The sequence below is a fragment of the Diuraphis noxia genome, unplaced genomic scaffold (assembly GCF_037042655.1).
Source record: "Diuraphis noxia isolate RWA-SAM2 unplaced genomic scaffold, SU_Dnox_SAM2 contig0002, whole genome shotgun sequence".
Taxonomy (NCBI): Eukaryota; Metazoa; Arthropoda; class Insecta; order Hemiptera; family Aphididae; genus Diuraphis; species Diuraphis noxia.
In genome coordinates, this window is record NW_028301712.1 from 39,543,700 (window position 1) to 39,555,775 (window position 12,076).

Genomic DNA, 12,076 nt, shown 5'->3' on the forward strand with positions numbered 1-12,076 from the left:
TTTCAATTTGAATGGTTATATAATTTGCAGTTTTCAAGAGTAAGGTATTATTTAAATATCAAATATTCCAAAGTATTGTCTTGAGTCATACAAAAACCATTATTTTTAATGAAAATGTTTTCAAAGTATTCATAAAGGTTTATTTTTTAATTTTTTTGACCGGGTCTTAATTTCTATCAAAGCAAAAATAAGTGTGTGTTATCCTTAAAAAAAAATATAATTTATTTTATTTTAAGTATTCATAATATTATGTGCTTTAATACTAAAATAGTTTATATATTTATATTCTTATTCAGATAAGCAAAATATGTATGTTAAAATTGTTTTGTTTTTTTAAAATTAAAAGTTTTTATTTTTACTATGGATACGAGTATGTAAATAACATATTTATAATTTCAAAATAATCATGAAAAAAGACATTTCATTATTATTATTTAAACTTGAGGTTATTCTTTACAATAATATAATAATATATTAATTTGCTTATTAACTTTATTAAAGTATTCTATCAACGACCAAAATCATAGAACAATTAATACATTTAAATATCTGTTTAGGAACAAAATATATCATTAGATAAATTTACCTACCATACGATAATGGTTGCATTTTTTTTTTTTAATAGCACTACGGGCGTTTATTTTGTTGTGGTTAAAATACATTGGTTGTCCAAAATGTCACTATCCATTTACAAATAATTTTCAATAAAACAAGTGACAAAAAAGTTATTGTTTGGGACATACGCCATATGGCACTCTACCTGTATATGTCAAAACAACTTTATTAAAAGTAATATAAACTTACTCATGAGCAACAATTGATTTTTTACAATTTCTCATGAGTTTTTGTGAGTGTAGAACACACGTTTTTGACTCTCACCCCTGTTATTGGTTTATATTCAAACTTTACGCGTTGAACTAAACTAAATTGGAACGTAATTTCAAAATGCATCAAACGTATTAAAACTAAATCAGTAGTTTAACCAGATAGTATAAGTTGCTCTGAAGTTTGGGTGATTTGTTTATACTTATATATTGTATGTCGAGCACAGCATATCCTATGTTCTTTTTGTAATCCATTGATTTGATTTTAATTACATTTTTAACTGACTAACTATTATGTAGATTTACTTCAAATATTGCATACAGTTGTTTTTGACAATGTTTTATATAATAAAGAATGCACATGGACACTGAGTACCCCGATGTACATCGGTTAAATCTGCATATTAAGGCGTATACATCGGCAGTGCTAATATGTTTCATATATTTAACACCTGACATTGGACAATTATATTATATGAAATATAATACAGAAAACATAGTTACTTGCTTATGTCTATATATAAGTATTAACATAGTTTGATATTTCTTAAATTTAATAACTACTAGCAATCGTTCATTCAACTATTGATTATAATATGTATTGTATTATATTACAGTGTTTGATTGTTTTTCTCTCTCTGATTTTCAAAATTATTATTTTTTTATTTTCCCCTCTTTTTAGTTAATCTCACCTAATCATAATCCCTTCTAACTTCTTAAATGCCACCTCCTCTTTAAATTATATTAAATTAAATTCATTATTTATTACTTAGGCTGGCATTTTGGTTTTTTTTTTGTTTCTTGTTAAAAAATCAGGAACGAGTGGAAACTGTTGGCATTGTGAACTAGAATATTATGTTATACAAATTGCTATGCCTAATATTTTTGTTATATTTTATTATTTGACTAATTTTTCGTTAATTATATTATTATTTTTTTAATTTCCATTACCATAATTGATGTATTATAATATTCAAACAAAAGCATTAAAAAAAATTTAAAAAACTTATAAAATTCTTTGTAAAGTATTAAAATATTAAATAATAACATTTTATTAAAAGCTTTTTTATTTAATTACAATTATAATATGTACCTACTCTAATTTTGTTTGAAAATTGCATTATTGTTAATGCAAATATGACATGGAAACAGTTTCAGAATTCAAAGATCCTAAACTTTTGAAAACTACGGTGAGTTCTAAATGTTGATGTCCCTAGTTCACAAACTAGATTAAGTTTATGTGTACACAGATACACAAAAAAATTAAATTAAAAAACACACATCTTTTTACAATCATTTATAATCAGTTTGCTCAGAATCCAATTTGTTTAAATGAAATAATTTAGTAAAAAATTTTAACTTATAGCATTTAACACAATATTGGTGTAAGGTAATATGTAGGTACCTACATTCATCGTTATTTTTAGATATTTTTTGTTAGTCTAATCCTAGTGTTCAAATATTTTCTTTTGAGATTGTGTTTTTTATTTGATAAATACGCTTAGCTGACTGGTACTTAATTTTTTTTTCCTGAAAACATTTCTTATTAATTATTGTTCAATATAATAAAAATAATGGTTCAGAGATCTATTAAACAAATAAACCTATTTCTTAAATAATCAATTAAGGAAATTACTGACTATGATAATATGATAATATAATAATGAGTAATATATCATTTTATAATTTATTGTTAATTTAAGCGATTATTAGTATTTATATTGAAATATGTTTATACAAGTAATTGGACACTAATTCAACATCTTAACAATTGGAAATATGTTTTAATTATATTATCATGTAAAATATATTAAAATATCATACGTCAATATAGATATTCAATTTCAAGGATTACAAGTCTTAAGTTTTTGAGATGTACTTACTATAATAATTATTCATTAATTGATTGTTTTTTATTAATATTACAAAATAAACTTTGTTTGCCTTAATATTAAATCATAAATTAAATGTTGTATTTACATTTGTAATTTAATTGTCACTTTAATAAGTTTCTGGTAATATCACTAATATCTTCCAATACTAATCTGGTTTGATGTATAATATGAGATTTTAACCGGGTTCTTTATTTTATATAAACCGCATAGAAAATAATAGATTTTACCTTTTTCGCGCGGATAAAATTGAGCCATTAAAAAGGTTCGATGTCAAGATAGAAGGGATTGGAGAGAACCTGTATGGTACCTTTTTGGTGTCATGAGAATTTTACGAGTGCTTGAAATATACTCTTATACAACAACGACGACCACGAGGATGGACTTAACGACCCCTAAGGTGCTAAAGATAATTTTGCGTGCTTACCTTAAAGTGATTTTTTTTTTTACATTTTCAGACATGTAATGAATATATTTAAAAAAATATTTGCATCCTTGGTTTATTATTTTCTAATAACTTTTAACCAGCTATTTAGGTAAGGCATTATTATTAATATAAAATTAAAAGCATATATTATTTTCGATAGCTGTATAATAATTTTAATCCAATAAAAAAATAAAAAATAATAGTTGATGTTGATTAAAAATAATTTTAAACCTATAATATTTATATTTTGTATTTATAATAAATACAATTCTTATTAACAAATTTAATACAAAACTAAATATGGTTACTGAGTAAAAACTATTTAAAATGTATATTGGTTATTTGTATTACTTGATGAATAGAAAGGAATAATTGAATCTATACAGTAGCGTACTCAGGATTTTCAGTTCGGTCAGAATTTACCCTATGTTGATTTTAAATGGTTAATCTCTATTTACATTATTTTTTGCTTAACTGGTTGCTTAATTGGTTTAAACAAATTAAAGAATTAGTCTATGGTTATAACATCTGGTTATAATCGATGGTACGTGGTATGAAGATTATGGTAAATGTTTAAAAATGTCCTTAATCAGTCGAAAAAAACTAAAACTATTATCGTTGTTATGGTCATTTTACAATTCAATTTATATCTGATAAAAATGACTAACAGTTAATCTACTCTGTGTATTGATTATGGTGGTAGGTAAGATAGAAAAAGTAGAAGGAAGACATTTCAGAGGGGGGGGGGTTAGTACTCTGGAACCCTATTCAAGCATACTCCACTTAACGCATAAATAAGAAAAGCATATAACGCTCCATTATATCAGTCAAACCTATAAATAATTCACTTAAGGGGGACAAGGTGGCCGAACGGTCTAACGCGTCGGCTGTGGCTCAGCCGGACCGGGTTCGATCCTCGACCATCGGGTGACATTTCTCTCCGGGAAATTCACGGTGTCTGGAGAAAAAGTGCCGCCATCCCCCACTCCGGGGCATGGCAGAAACCTACGGGTGCCCCAATAAAAATTCTGCAAAACTCACCCACGTGTAACACACCTACCGTTCCATAAATCTACAGTACCAACCACTTCCCAATGGCCTAAGTTGCCGCGGGATAATTAATTAAAAAAAAAAATTCACTTAGCAAATGGCTATCTTTATCTTCTAAAAAAAAAAATCCATTAGGAAAGCCCCTGTATCTGTGTCTAAACATAGCGATAGAAGAGGTGCATGGATACCTATCAAGGCCCCCTAAAATTTCCAATTACCTAACAAAACATGTTAGTGAAAGTTTACGAAACCTTTGTCGTATTTTATTAAAAATTGGAAATATATACCATTCTATAATGAGCTATAATAATTGATAGTTGATTACCTATTCTTAAAGTTATAGAATGAAAAAAAAAATGTTTATATTAATGTACTGTTACTACCAATATAAATTCAGCCTCTACATGTCTATTATATATTTTATTTATGCTACTATTTTTTCTATTAGTAATATCTTGTGGTATATTGAATTCATTTTTACCAAAAAAATTTGAATTATAATATTTTAAAATATTTTATAACATTATATCATATTAATAATATCATACATCGCTCAAGTAATTAACTTTAAAATTTAAGGCGAATGCCGCATACTATAGAATGATGGAAATCGTGAATATATTTGAAGCTATAGGTTTTCAGTGTTAGTCTAAATTACGTATTTTAAAAATTTATTTGTGTACAGAAAATAATTATAAATACCTAGATGATGAGAAGAAGTTTCAAGTACGATCAATATTTTTTGAAATACAACACAATGACTAAAACCGTTAGAAGATAAATCGTTATAATACGTTAAATATCTAATTCCATCAAAATTTTAACTTTTTGAATGTCTAAAAAAATGGGCAATTGTGTTTTTGGAATTTTCATAACTCTGTACGGACAACTTATAAAGAATCTAGAAAATGTTGTCAAAATTTGAACTTCAAAATATAATTTTTATAAAAAATTAGACAAGTTATAATAGTAAGTACTTATGGTCATCAATATTTTACCAAAAAAATAATAACCATGCGATAAAAAGTTGGAATTACATAGATTAATAGATACCTACACAAAATTGCCAAATAGTATACTAGGTATATTTTATTTCACTTATAGTAGTCATACAATTGAAATACAGTCATAAATACATAGCAAAGCATTCAATATAATATGGCGATTAAAAGGTTTTAAAATTTTAAAATATAGATTGTATACTGTTGATGAAATTTTACTAAATTATGGTTTTCTTAAATTGTTGTTAGAATACAACATAGACAATTTTTTTTTTTATTCCTTTTTCTTCTTGTTACTTCACTTAACCTATTATCTTAACATGAAACATAATAATATTTTATGAAGCTATAATATTATTTTTCTTTTAAAAACATGAAAAGCCAAAAAGGATAGGCTGCTATTTGCAGCATAAAAAAAAAATTGAAATACAAATTTGAATTATGCATGAACAGACAAACATTGATAAGAAAGAAAAAAAGAATGAGGACTGTTGCTACCCTATGAGTTTACAATTTGTTAGATATTTACAATTAAAAAAATATCAGATCAGTATGGATAAAAATGTACTACCTACATAGATATGTCTAATTATATTTTATATTTTAAATACTCGTATGTAAGTTTTGAAAATGTAATTAAATATTGACATAATTAATTGTTGATTAAAAATGCATAATACCTATGTGTCTTACAAATATATTAAGACAATAAAATTGTTTTGAGGAAAATATTTCAAAATAGTGAAATGATTAATGTTGTATCAAACACGGTACGTTATTTTATTATTATTTTTTTTTCATATAAATTAATAAAGCTTTATGTAATTGATTTTTGTGAATTTTTTCATTTGACACTAGATCAAGAAAGTTATATTTATTTATAAAGTGAACCATCCTTTTTTCTTGGATACCAATAATAAGTAACGATAATCAATAAACTATTCTTTTTTTAAGTTGCATACTTTTCAATCAATCGCAGATTTCATAACACTGTAATACGTTAACAGATATTTCTATTTTTCTTTCATAAATACCATATGTTTTGTGCAGAAACTTTTATTAGTTTGAAATGTTGATCGAACTTTTGTTATATTATTGTTGGGAATAAATCCAGTGTGAATAACTTTTGTAAAACATTAAAATATGTATGTTGTAACTTAAACACCTTTTGTATTTAAAATAAATAAAATAACTTCATACCTTAATAAGAATTATGATTTTTAATTTATAGTGTTTATTAACACGTTATACTCATTATATTTCATTTATATAATACAAATACATATTTCGTATAATGATGGTAAATTATATAATATAGTAGGCATTAGTATATAATACTATTATACTATTCTATAATTCATTTATATTCTAGCTATTTAAGTATATAAGAAAAAATACATTTAGTAATTTTAATACATCGCAATATTATTTATTTAAATTGCTATTCAACTAATTATGACGAAAACTTCATATTGATTAACATCATTTATTTTAAGTGGGATCAGGATGTTTTTAGACCTAATATTTTTCACTTATATCATTTATATTAATCAAGAAGTTGGTCCCTTGGTATATTTTATGTAGATAAATCACTAGCTATTCGATTTAAACTCGACTCGTTTGTAAGTTGGTGTGTTGCAAATAAACTGTGCAGTTGAATGTGTCAAAATGATTATATTTCTCGCTTAGTTTGTTGTTTTTCAATAGGTACATAACTTATTACGGTATATCACTTTCAAATGTTGCCTTATAGGTAGTTAGAGTCACAGGGATTCGCCCGTCACTTTTATCTAATCATCAGTCATTAAATGGACATAATATTCAAATAGTTTATCGCAAAGCGGCTGTGACATCAGGGTTCACTAAAAGCAGCTATACTGTTGAAATATATTATTAACTATTACATCGATTATTAAAGTTGTTGTGTACGGTCAGTTTTTGGAGTAGTAATATTAAATTCTAGTTAGTGAAAAGTCGATAAATTTTAATGATCTTGAAACGATATCTTGTATATAATTATTCATGAGTTAATTATAATAAATATATCCTCAATAAAATGCATGAAAAAAGTGAGGTAGTACTATACACTAGATGCGTTTTTATAATGCGTATGTAGATACTCCTTTTATATGCTTACCGTTAAAACTGGCAGAACTATTTATCAGTTGCAATGAACTTTTTAAATACCTAATCTCGATTTATGTAATGATAAGTTGTATGTAATTTATCGATGTTTATATTATAGAAGCAAGTTGTTAACTGTAACTTATATTTATACTCTGTTTACTCTGTTGGTTATTGGACTAGAAAATGAACAATAAGTAAACATTTCTGCAGGAGTTATAATATTAAGATAAATTATAATATTAAATTAGACGTTTATCATAAAACTAATGGCGCTTATTCTACAATTTAATTTAAAATTGGGCCGATTTAATTTCATTATGAATTAGTTTATCAATGCGGATAAATAAAAAAACACACAATTATTATTACATCCATAATCTATCAAAATAATATTTAAATGATATAATTGAACAATCCAAGCATTCTGTATATTTAGGTACATCCTAAATATAACATACCTATTGTTATAATACAATCATGAAGTATTTCTATTGAGTACTTATGTCATTATTAATTTGGTTATTATATATTGTGAATTATTATAGAGGATGTCTCGTTTACAAGTAAACTTAATTACGATTCGTATATTAAATAATTAATTCGAATTTTGATTAATGAACTAACCAATAAATCAATTAGTTTTTTATACCTAATTATTGATTTTACAATGGGGTATTTTATACCTCCGTATTTTTGTTTTAGTAAGTAAGTAAATTCAAAAAAAATGATTAGCGTACAATGCATTTTATCATCAATATTTCCTGAATAATTTTAGTGTAGTTTGTGAACAAATCTACAAACTTTACTTAATTTTCTGGAAAATTTTGATAATATTATTAAATCAGAAAAAAAAATTTAAATCACATCAAAATTGGCTAGACCAAAAACTTTTATAACGGAGTGGCAAAAAGTATAAATAAAAAGCGGGTAAGTCGTGAATGCGCTCAGCTGTACAGTAGGTTACAAGTGGGTTACTGTAATGGATGGAATTACATTTGAATCCAATGATATTATATCATTGTATACGAAAAACGATTCTGAGCGGAGACGGTTTATCTGTCTTGGATAACTAAAAAAATGACTTGTTTGAATTTTGATTTTAATGCATCAACATTTTCAAGAGAATTATCCACTTAATAACTTAAAATAGTAAACCTCCCTTTTCATTTGAATAAAATGACTGTATCTCCACAGTACACTTTTTAAGTGGTTATGACAATCAATTTTAAGAATTTGAAAATATAGTCATTAAGTAGGCATTCAAAAGATCAGATTTTGGATAGCTGTATTATTTAAAGCAATTGGATTAGCATGCTAGGTGAATCAATATGTACATTGATAATAGGACATTCATTTAATAAATACTTGGTAAAATAAATTTGAAGATTGTATATTTCTAGTACTTTTTGTTAACTACAAAACATACTAAACATACTAAAACGTCTACTCTGTTATTAATTTTTGTCACTTATACTGGCTCGTTTCTCGGTTGCTATCTTTATTTGTAATTGCTGCTTTTTATCCGGTAGGTCATAGCTCATTAATTTAACGCCTGTAACCACGGCAACTATGTACTATATGTAGAGGTGACTCTTGTTTCTTGTTTTAGAATATGTTTACCTTATTTGACTTATTCCTATACACACATCAGATTGTGCTGAATGGATTGTTTCTGAGGTTTTCCAAAAAAACATTGTAGATATATTATATTTTATGATATTCAAATTATTTATTAAATGATAAAACATAATTGTGCATATATTAATACTTAGCTTATCAGTTGTACAACGAAGTTCAGTAAAGATAATTTATTGATTTATCAATTGTATCATTATTCTGAAATATTCTGTTACCTACGGTGATATTTTTACTAGTAATCGAAGAATAATCATCGGCACCTATTTTTATTTCTGTTTCATTTCTATTTGATGTTATATGATAAAAGTTATGAAGGAATAAATTTAGCATTTTGCTTATAAATGTTGTACCCACATCTAAATACAAACTATGTTTTGTTATTTTATAGATAATTAGACGATTGGGTAATAGTTTAATTATTTCACATATTATTGAATATTAGAATTTTCCAAGATGATTAATAGCAGTAAAAACAATAGCCACACAGAAAAAAATTTATAATCGTACTTTGTTGAGTTTAGGCATACGTGTAGAATTCAAGTCTTTGTCCACCTTGGTGCATTGTACAGTGTACATGTAATATGTAACATGTAACATGTTGGCTCATAGCTGTTAAAATTAATAAAAGCGGCAACAAGTTGTATAACGAGGTACCTGACACCTGTTGTGGTTTTAATCAAACTTGAATATACTTAATTCATTGATTTTAACTGAAAATATGATGATAAATTAATTTTTGTTATTAACTCGGTACGAAGTGCTAACATTATTTTATAGTGTATACAAATGTAATTTAAAAAATATGATATGGCAGTTTAGGTCATGTACTTATTTCAATTATATATTTTACTTTATAATTAGTAATTGCGTCTGACTGCATAGACCCATAAAAAATATGCAAAAGAATATAATTCCGGGCTCTATTAATTACCTATTATTTGTCATACACTTGGTATATAAGATTACAATGTTTTCTGTTTTATTATAAGAAGTTATCTACATTAATTTTTTACTGAACGTAATATATCCATAATATGTATAATAAAGAATCACTTTTCATGTTAAATATGCGTATTGACGTATGTAAATATATATATTTTTTAAATATTTAGCAGTATGTTATGTAGTATTTTTTTTTTTTTGTAAGTATACAGTTGTGTTCCGTAAGTAAAAAATTTATTATTTAACAAATTGTAAATAAAAAAATAATACATTTAAGCAAAAGGAAGTGCGATCACTGGATGGTTTCTTCTCTGACCCTATTCATGTTCTTTTCTAATACATTGTAGTTTGTAGCACATATTGATTTGTTTTTAAATGTTTCAGCAAACTAGGTGCTATTAAAAAGCACATATTCTTATTATGCTTTTGTGTATAGATTGCATATATTCTCTAATAAAAACAACTTAATTTTAAGATCATAATTTTGAAGCAAACGAATATGAACTAAATATAGACTTCTCTTTCTAAAGGATTATTGTTTTTTACACAGATGAAGCTACTTGAACCTACTTAAATTTATAACGATTCGGCTGACATTATTATTTGTTATTAATAGAAAATGATTATTATATATATATTTTTTTTTTTGGTAATGCAAATCTAAGGCTATAACTTTAAAAATGTGAAAAAAGTTTAAAATCTAATAAATACAAATAATAATATACGATTTTGTCGATATACATGAAATTCTTTTATTTTATGTACTATCAGTTTTTAATTAATTTATATGTATTGATAAATTAAGAATAAATATCATACTAATTTATCTCAATTATTAAGTAATCTAAAAGCAACAAAAATAAAAATAAACGTTCTTTAAAAAAAAAAAATTATATATTTTATTTAAAGAGATAAATATAAATAGCTAATTATTCATTACTTAATAAGAAATATAAGTTAACACACTGAAATTATTTTTTTTCTAAAGAACTATAAATTCACCAATATTAAATTATGACTTGTCCTTCAATTGTAGGATCTGTTTTTAGATAATATATAATAATATATACTTATCGATTATTTATTTTATTGGTAGTTAGGTATTTTATTTTTGTAGCGCTGGAATAATATTTAAGCGATTATCGTTTGTACATAAGATTTAAGTTTCCACTGTTATTACCGTAACCTCTCATACGGAAAACTGAGTTATTATTATTGTTATCTTTAATTCGGACGAAAATTGACCACATTTTTGGTGATTAGTGGTAACTGTGAGTAATTACTGCAAGCATTTAGTTCTAACAAGTGTCCAGAAGCATATCAGTGGTGAATGTGAACAATTAATTTCATCGTGAATTAAAGTGTTAACCGAATTTAAAGCCGTAATTATTTTATTGAATTTTCTAATGATGAAAATAATTTATATAACGCAATGTATTTAATTGTTGAAATAATCTATGTTTAAGGTCACATCCAGTAACCAATATTTTCTGCTGATACGTATATATGGTTTAGATATACCATATACGTTTTTACGGCTTGTAGTTAATAACTTACTCTTGCTTACAATTGTTTCATTTTCATTATGATTTATGTGACTATGTATTCTAATTATATTAGTTAGACTTAGACTTTTGAGCTTTTTCTTTTCTTTTATTTTATTTTTTCATTTTTATGATATTCCTAATTATAAATTATAATTATAATTATATAAATTACCTATTTATATAAATCGTTCTTAAGCTGTTCTTATAATGCTTTGTTTATCACCATAGAAACGAATAAAATTAAATAAAAAAGATTCCCTCATCCGCTTAGAATCGTTTTTTATCGAATGAAATCATTGCATTCAAATTTTCGAATACATTAAAATTACACTATCTTATCCGAGGACCGAAGGGACGATTGACAAACATCCACCACCGAAATTATGACCTACTTTTTTTATATTTGGTATTGAAAATGTATACTTATTGTAATTTGAAAATTGTTTTACATAATTATGTATTTACCTAAATGTTTACATGTATATTTATATCAATACATTATTAACTTTAAAGTTATAATTACAAAAATAGTGCCTTATTTACTGTAGAACATTTGTTTCTGTTATACATAACCAATTAAAAGGTAGGTATAATATTACATATTTTTAGGGATTTTTCTACTTGAAAA

At 25.1% G+C, this 12,076-nt stretch overlaps 1 protein-coding gene across 2 annotated transcripts in view; it reads left to right on the forward strand.

Moving 5' to 3' along the window:
• Dh31-R (Diuretic hormone 31 Receptor) overlaps positions 1 to 12,076 on the forward strand; it is a 171,735-nt gene that overhangs the window by 23,607 nt on the left and 136,052 nt on the right. The gene's annotated exons all lie outside the window — the stretch shown is intronic.